Raw genomic sequence first — 13,406 nt, 5'->3', positions numbered from 1 at the left:
TATGTGGAATGTACAAATAGTTATGTGCAGGGGCACCTGGGTGGCTCAGTCGGTTAAGCGGCTGGCTTTGGCTCGGGTCATAATCTCGTGGTCCGTGAGTTCGAGCCCCGCGTCGGGCTCTGTGCTGACAGCTCAGAGCCTGGAGCTTGTTTCAGATTCTGTGTCTCCCTCTCTATGACCTTCCCCCATTCATGCTCTGTCTCTCTCTGTCTCAAAAATAAATAAACGTTAAAAAAAATTTAAAAAATATAGTTATGTGCAAAAAGCCAGAAAAATGATATGTCCTTCTCTCATAGTAGTAGAGACATCCCAGGATAACCTTTTTGGAATGCCAAAGCCTACCTTCCACTGTCCTGTTCCAGGGAACTTTGGAAATGTAATGTTGCAGAATACTAAATGCTGTGGTTTTCCTTCTCTGGACAGAGTGACCAAATCTATGATAATAGCCATAAGGAATTAGAGGGAAGGGGCAGATTGGAAAATGCATTCTCTCAGAGAAAGAGGAAGAAGGGCAAGCCTCCAAATGAAAAGCAAACTTTTAAAGTTGAAGACAACATGGTAAGACCTTATAGGAAGGTTTTAACTATTTTTCCCTTTTTACACTGGACTATGGGAAAATTTATGATTAAAATTCAATATTTAGTTTGATTTGTTTTAATTTTCTGTATTTTTCCTTTGTTCCTCTTCTGTATCTGGATTTTCTCTGAGCTCCAAGGGAACATTAACATTCACAAGCATATATGTGAATGGTGGTGCGAAAACTAAAGGAAAAGAAAATGAAGGCGTGTTCATTTTCTCTGTTACCCTTAAATAGAAAGCAGAATTTGAATAGTTAACTGAGTATGTTCCGAGCACAACTGACTATTGACTATTAGGTCTCCATCTTTATCTGGAAAAGCCTAACTTATTCTTCAAGGTTAGCTTAAATATTATCTCCTCTATCAAATTTTTACCAACTCCTTGAGTCTAGTATTATTTTTCTCCTTTCCTACCTGACAGTAAGACACGTCGTACATATGTTTCTTTCCGTGGTTAGATGTATAACTTCCCCTAGTCAGGGAATTATCCTGAATGCCTATGCCTTCAGCTTTTAACATAGGGCATTGCATATAGAATATGCAATGATATGTGGAATGATTATGGTTGAATATCATTGTTGGAAAGAATTTGTAATAAAAATTGAAAGGAAGAGGGAAAGGGGAAGGAAGGGAGGGAGGAAGGATGGAAAGAAGGAAGGGCTGTTTGGGAAGGAAGCATGACCTTGCATACTCTAATGTACATAAATACACATTTTAACAAATATTCATGAAAAAATATATTTCATCACTTGCTATGTGCAAGTACCAATCTAAGAGTGTCATTGGGCTCAATATGCAAGCTCTCTTTGAAACTCTAGTATATCTATGTGCATTGTCACAGTTCTTTACAAATTATACTTGAGAATAAGTCTATTAGTACTCATTTTTGGAAGTAGTAAGTGAATGTTCCAAATCCACACACTAAATTTTCTTAGTTAGTTAGAAAAGGATTACAGAGTCAAAGTAATTCATGGACATTTAAAATTTTGGTTCTTGAAAGGACTTAAAGGGGAAGTTAGAAATAAGCAATCTTTGATTTACTACTGCTGCTCTAAGTTCACTTCTATATTGAAACACCTATCTCCCAATGTCCTCTTCTCTCTCCTGGTTCTTTTCCTATATTGAGTCCCACCTGATAAAACTAACTTGGTGGATGCGGTTGTTGCTTTGCCCAGATCTTCTTTGTCAGCAGGTACTTCCCTCCCCCAGATGCTGTCAGTACTGCCTGATAATGGCTCACAGTTGTTTCTCCTCCGGGTCAATGGCCTTCCTTCAAAGAGGATCTGCCTAACAGAAGAGTATGCTCTGTCTCTTCCCACTCTGGAATGATCAAGACCAAAGATTGGCTGAAAGACAGGTGTATGATTCCAGCCCCTTACCTCAAAGAGAGAACAGCTCTATTGTGCAATTCCTGTTCCAGAGTTACCTTATGGGATTAGATTGAACTCAGTGGGTGGATGCAACCACATCCTTTTTAGATGTTTTCCTCTGCTCTATCCAGCTTTTCTTTTCTTGAGAGCACTCCCCCAATAAAGAACTTGAACACAAATATCTCTCCAACTCTTCTGGGGAAGCTGACCTCAGCCATAAGTAAAGTTTTTAAGGATTGAAGTAAAGAATTTCCCGACATTTCTCTTTTTATCTATAAGCCAAATATATTAAGCAATTTTCATGTTGGGAAGAGTTTTCAGGGAGAACAGTGTTTGACTCATACTGCTTGCTAAAGTTTAAAGTTTTGTCACATGAATAATTAGATATGCAATTTAATGATACATCTTTCTAAGACACTCAAACTTTATTATGAATCAAATTTTATTACTCAGAAATCAGAGGGGCTAGATGGTTAAGAAAGTGTGAGAACTGGAACCATTTTTCCCAGTGAATAACACATGTATCACTATCTCTAGTCTTGAAAACATGACTCTTCTCATGTGATTCCTTTTGTACATAGGCCATAAATTGCTTCCCTTGTGATTACACATGGTCTTTTTAGTATAACCAACGCTACAAAAATTTACAATATATGCTATAATTGGTCATGTACTTAGTTCAGTAGTTTTTGAATATTAGCCTGAGTATTAGGCAAGTTTCTCCAGAGAAGCAGAACCAATAGGATAGATGATAGATTAGATAGATAGATAGATAGATGACATGGATGTAGATAGATATAGATAGATATAACTTATGGTGACGATATTCATTATAGGGAATTGGCTCATGCAATTCTGGAAGATGAGAAGTTCCACAATCTGCTTCTTCAAGCTGGTAACTCAGGAAAGTTGGTGGTATAATTGAGCTTCAGTCTGAAGGCTTGAGAACCAGGAACACTAATGGCAGAACATCAACCTCCCAGCTCAAACAGGCAGGAAAGGTCAAATTCTTTCTTCCTCTGCCCCTTGTTCTACTCAGGCCTTCTGCAGATTGAGTGATGCCCATCCACTTTGGGTAGGGCAAACTGCTTCTACTGGGTCCACCAATTCAAATTCCAATTTTATCCAGAAACACCCTCACAGCCACACTCAGAATAATGTTCAGTTAAATATCTGCACATCCTGTAATCCACTCAAGCTGACATGTAAAAATAACCATCTTAGCCTAGGATTAATTTAGCAACCTTGGTCTCCATTGATAGTTTGAATAGGAGCCCCTGAAAGGCTGAGATTGTATCTTCTGTTCTTCATTCTCAGATTTTAATATAGTATGTGTCTTTTCTTTTAATTTTTTTAAAATAAAATTAAAAATTTTATTTTTGAGAGAGAGAGAGACAGAGTGCAAGCAGGGGAAGAAAGAGAGAGAGAGATACACAGAATCCAAAGCAGGCTCCAGGCTCTGAACTGTCAGCACAGAACCTGATGGGGGCCTCGAACCCACAAACCATGAGATCATGACCTGAGTTGAAGTCAGATGCTTAACCAGCTGAGCCACTCAGGCACCCTTCTAATTCTTTGTTTTAATGTTTGTTTGTTTGTTTGTTTTGTTTGTTTGTTTGTTTAGAGAGATAGAGAGAGGAAGAAGGAGAGAGCATGAGCAGGGGAGAGACAGAGAGTGAGGGAGAGAATCTGTGCTGACAACACGGAGCCTGATGCAAAGCTCAATCTCATGAACCATGAGATTATAACCAGAGCTGAAATCAAGAGTCGAGATGCTTAACCGACTGAGCTACCCAGGCAGCCCAAACTTCTTTTTAATTCTGGATGGATCTTCCACAAGGGCAGATGGGCTCTAAACAATACCTGTCAATATCTATATCTCTAGGGCTTACCACAATATGGAAAGAATAAACAATTTTTTATTGAATATATACATATAAGAAATTTATCAGTCTAATCCAGTCTCATTCAGTTTTAATTAAAACTGAATTTAATTAAAACCGACCGTGCTCAATTTCTCAAGAGTTTTGGAGCCCAAAGGTTCATAACAAGTAATTGAGATATACTATTAAACCTGGAACCTCACCAATCTGATGACACCACCATTTTTTTTTATTTTTTTTTTAATTTACATCCAAATGAGTTAGCATCTAGTGCAACAATGATTTCAGGAGTAGCTTCCTTAATTCCCCTTACCCATTTAGCCCATCCCCTCTCCCACAACCCCTCTAGTAACTCTCTGTTCTCCATATTTAAGAGTCTCTGATGTTTTGTCCCCTTCCCTGTTTTTTTTATTATTTTTGCTTCCCTTCCCTTATGTTCATCTGTTTTGTAACATAAAGTTCTCATATGACTGAAGTCACATGATATATGTCTTTCTCTGACTAATTTCACTTAGCATGATCCACTCTAGTTCCATCCATGTAGTTGCAAATGGCAAAATTTCATTCTTTTTGATTGCCGAGTAATAGTCCATTGTATATATACATATATATACCACATCTTCTTTATCCATTCATCCATCGATGGACATTGGGGCTCTTTCCATACTTTGGCTATTGTTGACAGTGTTGCTATAAACATGGGGGTGCATGTGTCCCTTCGAAACAGCACACCTGTATCCCGTGGATAAATGCCTAGTAGTGCAATTGCTGGGTCGTAGGGTAGTTCTATTTGTAATTTTTTGAGGAACCTCCATACTGTTTTCCAGAGTGGCTACACCAGCTTGCATTCCCACCAGCAGTGCAAAAGAGATCCTCTTTCTGATGACATCACCATTTCTATTTTTATCTATGTTCCTTTCAAAAATCCCAGCACAGTGTGATGACACCTTGTCTTTCTTACTTTCTTCTCTTTCTCTCTCCCTCTCTTTCCCTCTCTTTCTCTGACTCTCTTTTTCTCTTACACATGCACACACATACATAACTACAGTTTAAACAATTTTAAAAGAACTTGCTAACTGTTTCGTGGGATGGCATTTATCTTTCTGTGTTTATGAAAGCCCAGGTTTTCAAACTTACACTTTGAAAAATTAGAGTTTTCAGCAAGAGAATGGATGTGTATACCCCTTGGGAAGACTAAACAACAACAACAACAGTCTATTGTGGCTGTGAAGAAAACAAATTTGCCAACTTTCTTTTATAATAAAAATTATAATTGTCATTTGGAACATTATGTTTTACTAAACTTCTTAAATCATAAGCAATTATAATTGCCCTAAAAATCTGTCCATTCTTCATATAGACTTCCTAAAGAGCTATTTGGAAACAATTTTATTATTTCAATAAGTGTGTTAGATATAAAGACATGAAATGCCAGTAAAGAGGACTACGTATATAATTTCCCCAATCAACATATTATGTATATTAATATTATCTACCTTTTAATAATAAAAACAAGCGTTTCTATGTGGTTTAGTTTTAGGAGAAAAATACTATTTTCCCTTGTTAAGAGGGGATATTTGGTTGGGCTAAATGGGTGACAGGCACTAAAGAGGACATTCTTCAGGATGAGAAATGGGTGTCATATATAAGTGATGAACCACTGGGCTCTACTGAAGCTAAGACTAAACTGGATGTTAACTAACTTGAGAATAAAAAAATAAAAAATATAGACAATGAGACTTCTCATAAAATAATCTCTCTTTTATATCTTTGGCGCCTCTAGTTTATTTCTGTATCTCAGGTTTATATTTTTTCCACAAAAAGTTATCGGTTGATTATATTTTTGTTCTTTATACAGAAGACTTACCAAAAAAGGAGAGCTAATGATTTGGGATGCTAATTAAAGGGGAAAAGTACCAATAGTGAAGGGCTTGACTGAGCATAAGAGTTGGGCTTATCCTCTAAACCTCAGCCATTTGCACGTTAAACAAAAATGGTTTAAAATTTATGTAGATAAGAGTCAGGGTGTAAATGCAGGGACCCAGTAGGAAGTTCTTGCAATACTAGTGAGTGGAGTCTTAGACAAGAGAGGTAGTGGATATGGAAGGAAGTAAATACTTGGCGGTATGTAAAAATTGGCGGTATGTTTTGGATTTCTTTTGGCACGTCCATTTGGAAAGCGTGTGTACGTACGCTTCTGAAAGAAGCCATGCTTAGTTCAGCCCTAAGAGAAAGAAAATTATACCACTATAATGCACTCTCAGTTTAAAAATGAATAATAGCTATTATGCCTTTCATCAAAAGTTCTAATGTTCAGTGACTTCTCTGTAGTCTCTCTTTAACAAAGAAGTCACCTTGATATCTAAACTAGATATTAAACTAGATATTTAAAAATGTGTTTGCCTGCCTGTGGTGTAAACCAGTAAACTTTGATATATGTTAGCTAATTTCACTATCATTCTCAGAATTCATTATAAATTACTATGACTTGTTTGTATTTGATTTCTCAAATATATCACCTTCCTCATTTTCTACTTTTTGTCTGATTAATTTACAGTGATAAATTAGTAATATGATGTTTAATCAGTTCAAAGTATGTTCTCTTGATGTTTCTTCTCTGCAATGTTTTAATCTAGAATCTTCCCAGAAGGACACATTATTTCAGCTTTTTAAATTTTTTTTATTTAAAAAATTTTTTAATGTTTATTTATTTTGAGATAAAGAGAGAGACAGAGTGCAAGTGGGGGAGGGGCAGAGAGAGAAGGAGACACAGAATCCAAAGCGGGCTCCCGGCTCTGAGCTGTCAGCACAGAGCCTGACATGGAGCTCGAACTCACAATCTGTGAGACCATGACCTGAGTGAAGTCAGTCGCACAACAGTCTGAGCCACCCAGGCGCCCCTGTTTTTGTTTTATTTTTTTTAATGTTTATTTATTTTTGAGGGAGAGAGAGAGAGAGAGAGAGAGAGAGAGAGAGAGAGAGACAGAAAGAGCACAATAGAGGGAGGGGCAGAGAAAGAGGGAGGCACAGAATCTGAAGCAGGCTCCAGGCTCTGAGCTGGCAGCACAGAGCCCAACGTGGGGCTCGAACCCACAAACCGTGAGATCATGACCTAAACCAAAGTCAGATGCTCAACCAACTGAGCCACAAAGTCTCCTTTCATCATTTCAGCTTTAACCCTGGAAAGTGTTTATAGCCTTTTTAGTCTTTTAAACGTCAAAATCTGTTTATCTCGGCCATTATTGAATATTTGACCAAAAATGAAATCATGTGAAAACTTTTGAGAAATAAAAGAGAAGCATATGATAAAAATAAAAGTATGGTGATTACTCAGAAGAGCATTTTTTTAACTCGACTGTCATAAAAAATTAGTTCTCTAATTAAGTAGGCAATGACAAGATATCTTTTGAGATATGTCTTCCTATTATATTCCATGTTCACCTAGAATCTAGCAACTGGTTCCATATATCTGTATTTTATGCTTTAGGTTTTTGGTTGCTTGTTTTCACCATTGAAAAGTTCAGCGGTCAACATTAATGTATTTGGCTAAAAATTAAATTCTTGATTTTACTACATAATAATAAATATAATAATAATTGATTACCTCTTAATCTAAGTATTAGTTTCTTTTTTTTCAAATTTTTGTTTAAATTCCAGTTAGTTAACATATAATGTAATACTGCTTTCAGGAGTAGAATTTAGTGATTCATCACTTACATGTAACACCCATTGTTCAACACAAGTGTGCTCCTTAATACCCATCACCCATTTAGCCCACCTCTGCCCACCTTCCCTCCATCAACCCTAAGTTTGTTCTCTATAGTTAAGTCTTTTATGGTTTTCTTTCTTCTTTTTTTTTCTTCCCCTATGTTCCTCTATTTTGTTTCTTAAATTTCACATATGAGTAAAATCGTATAGTATTTGTCACTCTCTTACTGACTTATTTTGCTTAGCATAATATACTCTAGCTCCATCCACATAATTACAAATGGCACAATATCATTCTTTTTGATGGCTGAGTAATATTCCATTGTGTGTGTGTGTGTGTGTGTGTGTGTGTGTGCATACACATCTTCTTTATCCATTCATCAGTCAATGGACATTAGGGCTATTAATAGATTCTTTCTTGTACACATTCTATTTTTTTAAAGTTTATTTATGTTGAGAGAGAGAGAGCAAGAAAGGGGCAGAGAGAAAGCAAGAGAGAGAGAATCCGAAGCAGGATCCACACTGTGTGGAGCCAACATGGGGCTCAAACTCATAAAATGTGAGATCATGACCTGAGTCTAAATCAAGAGTTGGACGTTTAACCAACGTTTAACCGAGGGATGCCCAGGCACCCCTCTTATGCACATTCTCATTTTATATATAATATAAAGTAGTTTAAAAATGTTCTTGGTAACACACATTAAAATAATGTACTGGGATGTCATTGTAAAGAAGTTTCATATGTAGATAAATACACACTCATAGTGACTATGTAAGTTCCATGTTAATTCTGTTAAAACTCATAGAAGGCATTTGTATTTCTTAGACATACAAAATTATTCAATAAGCAGTTGTAGAAAATCACTTTAAGTATAAAAATATTTATTACTGGGACACCTGGTTGGCTCAGTCTGTTGAGCATCCGACTCTTGATTTCAACTCAGGTCATGATCTCATGAATCATGACATTGAGTCCCACATCAGTCTCTGCACTGGCAGTGGGGAGACTGCTTGGGATTCCCTCTTTTCCTCTCTCTCTCTACCTCTCCCCCTTCACAGCTCATGCTGGCATGTGTGCATGCTCTCTCTCAAAATAAATAAACATATAAAAATTATTACTTGTAATTTAGTTGGTGGATAAATTTAAAGAGATTGCAATTTAAAATCTAAATTTTAAACATGGCTTTCTATTTTTTTCAAAATTTCAAGAGACTCTGGCTAGAAAAATATAGAAATATAATAAAACATGCTAATATAAAGGTGGCAAAATAATTTTTCAGCCAAACTAGATTGTACAGAAATTTAGACCACTTCTTTTTTTATTATTTATTTTGAGAAAGAGAGAGTATGAAAGTGGAGTAGGAGCAAAGAGAGAGAGGGAGAGAATCCCAAGCAGGCTTTGAACTGTCAGCATGGAGCCTGACTCAGGGCTCAATCTCAGGGCCATGAGATTATGACCTGAGCCATCTGAGCCAAAATCAAGAGGTGGATGTTTAACTGACTGAGCAACCCAGTCACCCCAGAAATTTGGACCCTTTCTTTTATTTTTTTATTTTTTTAATGTTTATTTATTTTTGAGAGAGAGAGAGAGACAAAGACAGAGAGTGAGTGGGGGAGGAACAGAGAGAGAGGGAGACACAGAATCTGAAGCAGGCTCCAGGCTCTGAGCTGTCAGCACAGAGCCTGATGTGGGGCTTGAACTCACGGACCATGAGATCATGACTTGAGCTGAAGTTGGATACTCAACTGACTGAGCCACCCAGGCACCCCTAGTCCCCTTCTTTTAAAACTATTAAAGATTTATAAAGTAATAAATAACTTTGATAGACAAATCTTTCTTATATTTACTAACCTGCTGAATTATAAAAATCTCAATTTACTTACATCAAAAATTATTCCTTTTCAATTTAAACAGGAAAATAAATAAGTAAAAGGAAATAAATGCAAATGAAGAATAATTTTCTGCACTTCAAAGAGGAAAAATAGACAACCATACATAGAGTAGTAAGTTTTTAGTTACCTTTACTTAATACACTATTTAACGCAGTTTCACTAATTTTGGCCACATTAGGAGAGCTTAAATACAAATCATTAAATGATATACGTAAACACGTATGTGTCTAGACAACTTGAAATCAAAGTTTCAATGCAACAAAAACTTAGTTATGATATTTTGTATAGAACTCAAGCTTATTACCATTCACATCATCACCATAAAATGTAGCTATTTTTCACGTTTTTTAACATACAAGAAATTTTTTAGAATTATGGGGTAATCATAACTTGCTGGCTTGAAAATATATCAGCCAAAGTGGTTATCACTTAAGTTGGAAGGTCATAAAGAGTCAATATGAAAAAAATGATTATTGGCTATGCTTCTTTTGAATTTATGAAGAAATGAGTGACAGAGAAAGTCAACAAGGAGTTGAAGACAAGAAAAGAAACCAAAGCTGAAAAAATCTTGTTTCTGAGAAAGAGTCCCTTAGTGTATACACAGAACTCCAAAAATCCTTAAGAAGTACAAGGTGAAGGAAGGAAGGAGGGAAGGAAGGAAGGAAGGAAGGAAGGAAGGAAGGAAGGAAGGAAGGAAGGAAGGAAGGAAAAATGGTGGGCAAGTGAGTACAACCATTCCACCATCTTTCCAACTAGTCAGGTAATCATAAGCAATATACTTTGTCATGGGCACATTTTTCCATTTGTGTTAATTCTGTTAAAATTTATCAAAATAAATCGGGGTGCCTGGGTGGCTCAGTCGGTTGAGCATCCAACTTCGGCTCAGGTCATGATCTCACAGCTCGTGTGTTTGGGCCCCGTGTTGGGCTCCGTGCTGACAGCTCAGAGCCTGGAGTCTGCTTCAGCTTCTGTGTCTCCCTCTCTCTCTGCCCCTTCCCTGTTCATGCTTTGTCTCTCTCTGTCTCAAAAATAAATAAACGTTAAAAAAATTTTTTTGAGAAGAGGAGAGACCAGAGTGTTCTCTTTCCGTGTATGTACAAAGAAGAGGTCATGTGAGCATAGTGAGAGGGTGCTCATCTGTAAGCCAGGAAGAGAGCCCTCCCTGAGAATGAATTAGTGAGCACCTTACTCTTTGACTTCCTACCATCCAGAACTATGAGAAACAAGTTTCTATTGTGTAAGCCACATACACAGTGATGTGTTGTTATGGAAGACTGAGTAGACTAATACAAATAGCTTGAGAATGAAAGGCTTTCTCTCAGTCCCAGGGGGTCCACGCCTCATGAGTTTTATGTCTAAGAACTCCATCAGTCTCTCAGGGTTAAATTAAGACAAAGATGTGCTTTGGTGTCTGGCAGGCAAGGGGGGAAGGTAAACATTCTGAAATACACTACAGTGTTTTTGTTTTGACAAAGTTTCAGCCTTCAAGGAAAACTGGTTTCTCAGAGCCTATTCAACTTGGGGGGGAAGAGGAATATTCAAGTCAATCTCCCTCTACAGTTTGATCTAGGGGGCTGAGACCTACTTGCAGAATTCTAGAATGTTTTCTCTTCTTTTACTACACTGCTTTCATGTATAATAATAGGGGACTACCGCTGAAAGACCTTCAAGTTCAGACTTTATTTAAAAGAGCCTTTTGAGAAATACACAAAACAATGAGAGAGACAAAAGCAAGGACACTAAAATAAATATTAGCTTCTGACACTACAGCTATGTAGAGTATACATGGCCTTACTCCTACCAATATAAACATAAAATCTCATAATAAAAGCTTATTTGTCTCATTTTCTTTTACTTGATATATAATATCCGGCTTTTAACAAAAATGTTACAAAGCAAGCTAAATGCCCAGAAAGTAAAACCAAATCAGAGTCTGAAAAGAAAAAGCAAGCATCAGACTAAGACCCAGATATGACAAAAAGTATAGAATTGTAAGACGGGGAATTTAAAGTAATTATGATTATGGTAAGGGCTTTAAAGAGAAAAGTGGACAATACACAAAAAGAAATGTATAATGAAAGAAGAGATAAAAACTCTAAGAAAGCATAAACATTAAATGCTAAAAGCCAAAGCACAATAGAAATGAAGAATACTTTTCTTGCCATTTTTGACAATATGACTAGATCTACACAATATTATGCTAAGTGAAGTAAGTCAGACAGAGAAAGAGAAATGCTGTATGATTTCAATTATATGTGGAATCTAAAACAAAACCAAAAAAAAATGGACTTTTTAGTACAGAGAACAAACTGGTGGTTACTAGAGGAGAGGTGGGTGGGGGGATAAGTGAAATAAAGAGGATTAAGAGATACAAACTTCCAGTAATAAAATAAATAAGTCATAGGGATAAAAGCACATCACAGGGAATATAGAATAATGTAATAACATTCAATGATGACTATGACAATTTGATGAACACTGGGTAATGTACAGAATTATTGAATCAGTATGTTGTACAACTTAGACTAATACAACATTGTATGTTAATTATACTTCAATAAAAAAAAAGACCTTAAATGGGCTTATCAGTATATTGGACATAGCCAAGAAAAAAAATTCAGTGATCTTGAAGACGAGTCAATACAAAATTCCCCAACTGAAAAACAAGGAAAAGAAAATAAAGAAATGAAACAATGTCAACAACTCAGGGGAAATTACAAAAGAGGTATAGGTAACATACACACTCAGGAACACCAGAAAGGAAGAAAGGAGAGAAACAAACAGGAAATATTTAAAGTAGTCATGGCTGATAATAGTTCAAAATTAATGGCAAATACAAAACCACAGATCTAGGAAGCTCAGAGAACACCAAGTAGGAAAAATACCAACAAAATTGCACCAATGGCATATCATATTCAACTACAAAACTTCAAAACAAAAACAAGGAGAAAATCTTGACATAAGCCATGGGAAGGAAAGGGGGGGTACCTTACACATAAAAGAACAAGGGTAATGATTACATTGGATATCTCTTTAGAAGCCATGCATACAAGTAGAGGATAAAGTAAAATATTTAAAGTTTTTAAAGAAAAAAACACCAACCTCGAATTCTGCATTCAGTAAGATTATTCTTCAAAAGTAAAGATATAAAGACTTGCACAAATGAAATGTAAGGGAATTCGTTACCAGTAGACCTGCTTTGAAAGAAATGTTAAAAAAAGTTCTTGGGAAAGGAGAAAAATTATATAGGTCTGAAATTGAGATTTACATAAAGAAAGAGTGTTAGAGGAGGAATAATGAAAATAAAATGAAATATTTTATTTTACTAATTAATTGATGACAGTTTGTTCAAGATAATAACAACAATGTATTGGATGATTATAGCTTACAGATAAGTGAAGTGAATGACAACAATGTTGCAGACATGGAAGGGAGGAATTGGGGATACTCTGTTACAAGGCACCTATACTTCTCATAAATGGTATAGTATTCTTTGAAATTGGACCTCAATTATTATAAATATATGTTGCTAACTGTATAGTACCCACTTAAAAAAAACAATAATTTATCAGAAAGAAAATGGAATCATATTAAATCTTCAATAAAAAACAGAGAATGAAGAAGTGGAAGACAAAAACTAAAAACAAAAATAATGTCAACAAATAGAAAAGACTTACAAATATAGTAAATATTAATCTAATAGTATCACTTGAAATGTGAATGGTCTAAATACACCAACTGAAAGAGACCGTCAGAGAATTTAAAAAGAAGAAAAGCAAGACCCGACTATGTGTTGTCTACCAGTAACCTACTTTGAATATGAAGACATAGATAGATTAAAAGTAAAGGGATAAAGAATGACATACCACGCTAATACTAATCAAAAGAAAGCTAAAGTAGCTATATTCATTTCAGACATAGCTCATTTCAGAGCAGAGAGAATTACATTACAAATAGGAGCTTTACCTACTCAT

The 13,406-nt window shown here is 35.9% G+C and overlaps 1 long non-coding RNA gene across 1 annotated transcript; it reads left to right on the top strand.

Moving 5' to 3' along the window:
• Positions 1-388: 388 nt before the first annotated feature.
• Positions 389-2,127, top strand: LOC123383044. The gene is made up of 2 exons (XR_006592284.1): positions 389-558; positions 1,788-2,127. It is a non-coding gene; the product is annotated as an uncharacterized LOC123383044 (long non-coding RNA).
• Positions 2,128-13,406: the final 11,279 nt, after the last annotated feature.

Source organism: Felis catus, chromosome F2 (assembly GCF_018350175.1).
Source record: "Felis catus isolate Fca126 chromosome F2, F.catus_Fca126_mat1.0, whole genome shotgun sequence".
NCBI lineage: Eukaryota > Metazoa > Chordata > Mammalia > Carnivora > Felidae > Felis > Felis catus.
The sequence above is the reverse complement of the archived record's forward strand: the minus strand, read 5'-3'. Positions and strand labels throughout refer to the sequence as shown.